Source organism: Rana temporaria, chromosome 3 (assembly GCF_905171775.1).
Source record: "Rana temporaria chromosome 3, aRanTem1.1, whole genome shotgun sequence".
NCBI classification, from domain to species: Eukaryota; Metazoa; Chordata; class Amphibia; order Anura; family Ranidae; genus Rana; species Rana temporaria.
This window is the reverse complement of record NC_053491.1, coordinates 339,539,986-339,548,221: the sequence shown is the minus strand read 5'-3', so window position 1 is coordinate 339,548,221 and position 8,236 is coordinate 339,539,986.

The following is an 8,236-nucleotide window of genomic DNA, read 5'->3' as shown; positions in this document are numbered from 1 at the left end:
GGGGAGGGGGCTTGCGTCCCTTACCTACCTGTCACCTACCTGTCACCTGCAGCTCCACAAGGGGGTTCCCTCTAGGTGGTCGGAGAGGAGGAGGCACAGGGAACCCGGGGTCTGGTGGTTCTATGTGCTCTCCCGCGGGGTCCTTATGGGTCTGGCTGGTGGAGGAGGGGGAGGTCCCAGGGCGCTGATTGGACCACCTCACAGTTAAAACAGGGTTGCCTGCCAGTTGGGTGGGGGGTAAATGCAACAGCCCTAGACTGTACGTCACCAACGGAGTAGGTTACCGTACCCTTAACCTGCCGGTCACTCCCTCTGGGGGGAAGGGGGCACGGAGGTTTCCATTTTAGAGTTGGCATGTGCTATGCCCCGGGCCTGTCTGCCCTCCCGCAGGCCTCCGCACCCTGGATGGCAGATGGCGCCCCACCTGCCCAGCAACGCAGCCTTCACCACAATGAGGCTGACTGCGGATAGGCAGCCATAGCTCACAACCAGTGCAGTCATGGGATACTTCCTGGCGACATACGATCTTTCTCTCGTCAGCTCCTTGTGACCTTGGACAAGTCACTTTTATGACCGTGGCTCAGCGGTTAACGCTTCAGCTCTGGGGTCATTGATTCTATGGGGCTGAGAGTCAGTTCTTTGAGTGATCTCCTGAAGGCCTGCGTGGCTGGCACTTCTGCCTAGCAACACTGGGGTTGTTGGTTCAGATTCCCAACATTCCAGTACTTGCATCATGTTGTGGGTTCTCTCTGTGTTTGTGTGAGGTTTCTTGCCATGCCCCAAAGAATACTAGTATTTGATATATACTTGGCACATTGGCTGTGAGGTGTGTACTCATGAACCAGAAGCATTATGGTCATAAGTTCAAATCCCAACCAGGCTAGCACCCTGCTAGTGTTTTGAAGTTACAGGGTTGCTGGCCTGCTGGTGCCCGATGGCCACAAAAGTACGCACCCGATATAGGAAACTAAACAGTGTCTGGCCTGGTCAGTACCTGGAGGAGAGGCACCACAGAGAATAAAGACCAGCTGGTGGCTCTGACAAGGATACCTCTGGTGACCAGGGTCTGATATCATGGGGTTGCCCCCTGGATAGTGGCATCACAGAGGGTTAAAGGCCTTCAGCCCTTGGAAGGCTTTGGTCCAGTCCCATCTTCTCCCACCAGAGGCAGTTTCTTTACACAGATCCAGACTTACTGACCTAGTCTTGGGAGACGGAGAGGTATTGTCGGGTTTCATGAGCAAGAGAATGACTCTTCTGAAAGGGACCTGTGATTTATATTTCTTCATAGGGAAATTAACTTCACTGGAATTTTATGCCGGGGTCAGGCATCTCAGAATATTGTCTGACACAATTGCGGGCACAGATTGATGCACGGACAGTAAGATGGTGGTCCACCAAGTCGCTAAGGAAGAATATTTGGGTGCTCATCCAGGCAGCGGGCAGCCCCCTAAGTGGTGGGTGACGAACAGCATGTCCAAGACTGTGCGCGAGCCCTCCCATAGGGGACCTGTTCTTTGTCCTGGAACGGAGGCAATCCTTGAATCGCATAGCAGAGGAATGCTGGCCTACAGCCACAGCACCCTGAATGCACCCAATCTCGTTTGATTGCGGAAGTTAAGGCTAAACTCGGTGGAGACATCTTGCAGTTGCGGGCTCTTCCATTTGGACAGTCTATAGGGTGGTTATCCCTGGAATCTCGAGTTGACAGGGTTTTTTTTTTTCTCCAGAGGGCTTAAGAAGAAAACCCAGTCTGGTCCCCTCCAGCAGGTCCAGTTCCTGGGCTACGTATATATTTCTTCCTCAGGAGAAGAGCCAAAGGATAGATAGGGTCGGGAGGCTGCTGCAAAGCATCTGGCCAGTGTCTGTGAGACAGGCCAGGCTGGCATGGGGTGGCAGAATGTGTGGCCTAATGGATAAAAGTCTGACTTCAGATCAGAAGGTTTAGGGTTCAGGTCCCTTCTTACTTGCGATCCTCTGCCATCCCAGGGGTGAGGAGGTGTTTCTCGTGCCCCATACCAGGGAACCTAACTCAGACCTAGGGTGGCCCTCAGCTCCCAGGAGAGAAGAGTGTGTTTCTGCATAGCAGCAATGGAGTCGTTGGTTTATGTCCCGGGCAAGGCCCTGCCTCCCTGAAGTTTGTGGGTTTCCTGTCATAAAACTTCCTCTTGGGTGCTGACACAGAAGAGGATCTCTCTGGGGGAGGGACCTTTTTTTCACTTTAAGAGTGAACTCGAAGACTCGATTCTTCTCCCTGAACTGGTAAAGGGATGGCACTCTTGAGTAGATGGCGTTTCCACAGGCGCTAGGCCATAACCCTCATCTTGCCTGCCCGTGGTCTTACCAGCGGGCAGAGAACACTCCGGTAGTTCTCATTGTATCTCACTGACTTAAAGAACCATGGTTCTCTGTCCCGAGGGCTCTTGGAACCTGGTGGTCTAGCTACTAAGAGCCGGCTATATGAGACCCCTTAAAGTTATATTTCTCTTCCGTTTATGGACGGAAACAGCAGCAATTGACCTTAAGGTTATCTACCTTCCTTTGAGAAGATGAGTAGGCAGAAAAAACAGCACTTCAAGTGTTAAAACACTTCTCAGTATAGCACCTCTCTCTGCATCATGCAGCCCCAGTTTTTTTCTGCCTAGCATGAGAAGACATGGCTCCTGTGGGCCCATGTGCTCTGGAGGTTTTTTGTGATATTTTTGCTTTTATTTAACTTTTTCCTGCATTTTTGGATCCTGGGATCTTCAATCAACTGCCGACTGGGTGACAGGCTGGATCCTCGATCCTTGTCCTCCCATGTTCGTCCATCGAGCGTGTGACGGCCTTTAGCTACGTGCTGCGCCGTCCACGACATGCCCCGTTGCTCCAGGGGTGGCCGGTGAGCTATACGCTCCAGGGCACACATATGACCGGTCTCTATGGCCGAGTCACAGTGTGCCGGGCCGACAGCCATGCCGTACCTACTGCGGACGTTAGGTCTGTCTGGAATGCCTCCAGCCGGTGGTCGCACGATGGGCAAGTACTTTTCCCTTGCCTTGGCATGGTGGTTCGGCTGGTGCATTCCCGGGGAGGTCGATCGAGGGTCCGCCCTGCTTTCCTCTCTCCCTCCTTCCCCGCATCCTGGGTGGCGACTGTGGGGTGAGGGGTCCGCCCGGGGGGCTCCATCCTACCTGAGGCTGCGGCTGCTGTGGGGTGCTGTATGCTTTTTTGTGATGCTGTGTGTGCGGTGGGGGACCTGCAGGGTCTAGTACGTTTGCCGTGTTTTTGCTGCTTTATGTCACTGTGCGTTTTAAAAACGTGTTTGGCCGCCATTTTACCGGTGATGGGTGCTCTTATTGGCGTTCGGCGGCCATTTTCTTGTAGACCGCATGCTGTTTTTGCATGTCTGCGGCCATTTTGGAAGTTATTTTGGCCTCTAGTGACCAGAATAACGGCGCGAAAGCTCCCAGCACACTTCCTGAGGGACGGCACCGCACGGGCAGCATTTCTAGCTTCTCAGCAGCACTACAGCTTGGTCGGGTGGTGAGTCCTCTGGGGGGTCTCCTGCTTTCTGTTGCGGCCGGGAGGGTGGCCTGTGGGTCTTGCCTTGCAGTACAAGGGTGGCATTTACAGTGGGTCAGCATGGCGTCCGAACCGGAGGCTTCTATCCCAAGCATGCCAGAGTTAACCCTTAGTGCCCCTGTTCCTGCGGCCTCAGTGGATGCTATGACGGCAGTCCTTGAGGCGTTTATTGCCAGGATTAAAGCGGCGAGTGGCCAGGAGGGTAAAAAGCGCCCCCTTCCTCTGCCTTCTTCTGGGGATGTCTCTGACACGGAATCAGGCCCTGCTACGGCGCCTGGCCCTGGTGCCGTTATGTCAGAAGATGCAGGCCTAGCCCACACGGACAGTGAGGATGACTCTGCTTCAGGGTCAGCGCATGATAAGGCGTTTGTTGGAGCTCTTATCACTGTGGTGCGGGATACTCAAAAACTTGAGGATTCGGCGGAGACATCAGATATGCCAGTACCTTTTGGGTTCCGCAAGCCTCCCCGCACCGCGAAAGTGTTTCCTTGTGTTTCTTATCTGGACAAATTGTTGTACAAGGAATGGGATCGGCCGCAGAAAGTTTTTGCTGTTCCAAAATACTTTGCGGTTCGTTACCCACTTTTTTAGGAAATCCTCCTCAAACGGGTATCTCCTCCGTCAGTGAACCCCCTGTGTCCAAACTGAACAAGGCTACCACGTTACATGTGGAAGGGGCTCCCGCTTTTAAGGACCCCGCAGATAGGAGAGCTGAGGCTGTGGCCCACTCTATGTTCACAGTGGTGGGGTCGGCGGTGAGACCGGTCTTGGCCGGGGCTCTAGTGTTGCAGACACTTACCGAACGGGCAAAGTCCTTGCTGCAGGAGCTGGAGGCCCAGAATGCTCCTGAGCTCTGTGTGGAACTGGCCGACCAGTTGGTGCAGGGCCTAAAGTTTGTCTGTGAGTCGGCCCTGGATACGCTTCCCTTGCTCTCCAGGGCCTCCGCCTACGCGGTGGTACTATGTCGCCTTGTGCGGCTGAAGTGTTGGTCTGCTGACCAGTCTTCTAAAAAGGCCTTGGTGGATTTACCCTTTAAGGGTTAACGGCTTTTTGGGGCGTCTGGATGACATCAGGATGCCACTGGAGGTAAGAGCACTCTGCTCCCGCAATCTGGGAAGGGTAAGGAGCCTCGCCGTAAGCCCGGGCCCTCCTTTACTACACCCAAGTGTTTTTTTCGCCCCCCAGGTGCGGTAGGAAAATGTTTCCAGGGTGCTAAGGCGCCCGCTGAAGGACAAAAGTGCACCTGGTACCGCAAGCTCAACAAGCCTGCTTCTGCAAGAAGGTCTGCCCCCGCCCGTATCCCGGGTAGGGGGCCGGCTTTGCGGCTCAGTGGAGGTCTCTTCTTTCCGACCGATGGGTTTGCGAAGTAGTTTCCTTGGGGTACAAGATAGAATTTCTCTCTTGTCTACCAAACAGATTTTTTCCTTCCAACCTCCAGCTTCCTCCGTAACGCCGGGTGGCCCTGTCAGGGGAGTGATTGTACCGGTTCCCTCAGCGAAACGGTTCTAGGGGTTTTACTCCAATCTGTAGTCCCCAAGAAGGAAGGGGTCCGTCCAATCCTGGACCTCAAGGCCCTCAATTGTTTTGTCAAAGTGCAAAAGTTCAGGATGGAGTCGATTCGCTCGGTAGTGGCGGTGCTCCATCGGGGATTTTCTGGCATCCTTGGATATCAAGGACGCGTACCAGCATATCCCCGTATGCGCAAAACACCAGAGATTTCTGCGTTTTGCAGTCGGAGAGGACCACTTTCAATTTGTGGCCCTCCCGTTCGGCCTTGCCTCGGCACCAGGAGTTTTCACCAAGGTGCTCGCTCCAATTCTGTCCCTGCTGAGGCAGCGCGGGATCGCTATCGTGGGATACCTGGACAACCTTCTTCTGAGAGCTTCCTCAAGCTCAGAGTTAGAAGAGGGACGTGTCTATCACCTGTCAGGCCCTCCGAGAGTTCGGTTGGCTATTGAATGTCCAGAAGTCGGTTCTGGTACCGTCTCAGCGGTTGGAATATCTGGGGTTGGTCCTGGATTCCTCAGAGGCAAGGGTTTTTCTCCCAATGGAGAAATTACAGACGCTGCAATCTGCGGTGCAGCGTTTGGCGACCCAGGAGTGGTCGTCGATTCGCTTTTGCATGCGAGTTCTGGGTCTGATGGTGGCCTCGTTCGAGGCAGTTCCGTATGCTCAATTCCACACTCGAGTGTTACAGAAAGAGATTCTGTCACGTTGGGACAAGCTCCCCTCGTCTCTGGATTACCAGATTCGGGTGAGTCGCCTGGTCAGGTCCTCCCTGGTGTGGTGGCTGACATTCCCGGTACTTCGGACCGGGAAATCATTTCTGCCATGCCATTGGACAGTGGTCATGATGGATGCCAGCCTTTCCGGCTGGGGGGGTGTCTGGGGTGTTTATTCAGCCCAGGGGCGCTGGACTCAGGAGGAGTCCCGCCTGCCGATCAATGTCCTGGAGCTCCGAGTGTGCCTCTCCAAGTGGTCTTGGGATCTGCAGGACCGACCGGTCAGGATCCAGTCCGACAACGCCATGGCCGTGGCATACGTCAATCATCAGGGGGGCACACGGAGCTCGGCCACATTGACGGAAGTCGCACACATTCTCCGGTGGGCCGAAAGATACGTTCTGTTTCTGTCGGCTGTGTACATTCCGGGGGTGCAGAACTGGCAGGCCGACTACCTAAGTCACCAGACACTAGACCAAGGAGAATGGTCGCTACACCCAGAAGTGTTTCAGAGTCTGTACCAAAAATGGGGCACTCCAGACGTGGATCTTCTGGCATCCCGTCTCAATTGGAAGGTGTCACGGTTCGTGGCCAGGTCAAGAGACCCGTGGGCGGACGCGTCAGACGTGTTGGTGGCGCCTTGGGGTCCCTATCGCCTAATCTATGCCTTCCCTCCTCTAAAGCTTCTTCCCCGCCTGCTGCGCAGAGTGGAAGCCGAGGGGATACCAACAATCAGGATGGGCTGCGCCGCCCCTGGTACGCGGACCTGGTGCGTCTGGTGGCAGACGTCCCTTGGCGTCTACCCCTGAGAGAAGATCTTCTGTCGCAGGGTCCTATTTTTCACCCTGCTTTACAGTCGCTGGCTTTAACGGCGTGGCTGTTGAGAGCCAGGTGCTGAACGATCAATGTCTGTCGGAATCGGTGATATCTACTTCACGGAAGATTTACCATCGTACGTGGAAGGCCTACATCTCCATGTTTGAGGAGATGAGTTGGTACCCCCGTACATACGTAATGTCCCGGATTCTGCTGTTCTTACATCGTTGAGTGGATCAGGCTCTCGCCTTAAGTACAGTTAAGGGTCAGATTTCGGCCTTGGCTGTTTACTTTCAGCGACCATTGGCGGCACACTCCCTGGTGCATAGGTTTGGACAGGGGGTTCGGGATGTGGCCCCTCCTGTGCTTCCTCCACTGCCTCCATGGGACTTGAACTTAGTCCTCTCCGTGCTTCAAGAGTCTCTGTTTGAGGACATTCGAAAGATTCCCTTGTTGAGTCCCAGAAGGTGTTTTTTCTGGTGGCAATTACTTCGGTCAGACGGGTTTCTGAACTGGCGGCCTTGTCTTGCAAGGCTCCTTTTTTGGTCATCCACATGGACAAGGTGGTGCTGCGGCCGCAGCCGTCATTCCTTCCTGTTGTTGTTGTTTCGGCCTTTCATATTAATGAGGACATTGTTCTTCCATCCTTATGTCCTCGGCCGAAGGAAGCCACGTTACATTCCTTGGACGTAGTTCGAGCCCTACGGGTGTACTTGTCTGCTACGGCTCCGTTTCGGAAATCAGATTCACTGTTCGTGTCGGTGACTGGTCCTAAGAAAGGTCTGGCGGTCTTGTCGGCCACCATTTCTAGGTGGATCAGACAGGTCATGCTCCAGGCCTATCCCCTAAAGGGGCGGGCGCCTCCCTTTCAGGTTACGGTGCATTCGACCAGGGCGATTGGTGCCTCTTGGGCTTTCCGCCATTAAGCGTCTGTTTTACAGGTGTGTAAGGCAGCGACCTGGTCGTCAGTCCACACCTTCTCAAAGTTTTACAAGGTGGATGTGAGTGCATCTTCGGATGCCTCCTTTGGCCGAAAGGTTTTACAGGCAGTTGTTTAAGGTTGAGTTTCCTCCGTGGTTTGTTTGGGGTGACATTTGGTTTGCTGTGTTTTTCCCACCCCTTGAAATTTTTTGACACTGCTTGGGGACGTTCCTAAGGTCAATTGCTGCTGTGTCCGTCCATGAACGGAAGAGAAAATAGGATTTTTGTACTCACCGTAAAATCCATTTCTCTGAGTTCATGGACGGACACAGCACCCTCCCCTCCTTTGTTTGTACTGCTTGTTACGAACTGGGGCTGCATGATGCAGAGAGAGGGATCTTTGGCTTTGACTGCTGAGTGCCGTGGTGGTCCTTGCTGAAGCCATCTCCTAGTGACCGGGCAGGACAGTGGGCCTCTAATGTGCTTTTTTTTTATTATTTGTTTTTTTAACATTTATTCCTTATTTTACAAACTTTGGTACTTCACTGATTGTCCCATAGCTTCCCAGGCCACCCTGAAAACTACCCAGCTGTACTGGAGTTTAGGGGTGGTCCTGGAGGCTTTAAACCCCAAATACAGAAGACGTGAGAGTCAGCAGGACCTATATCTCACAGGTGGTGGAGGGGATGCACAGACTATTCCCTCGGGTCAGG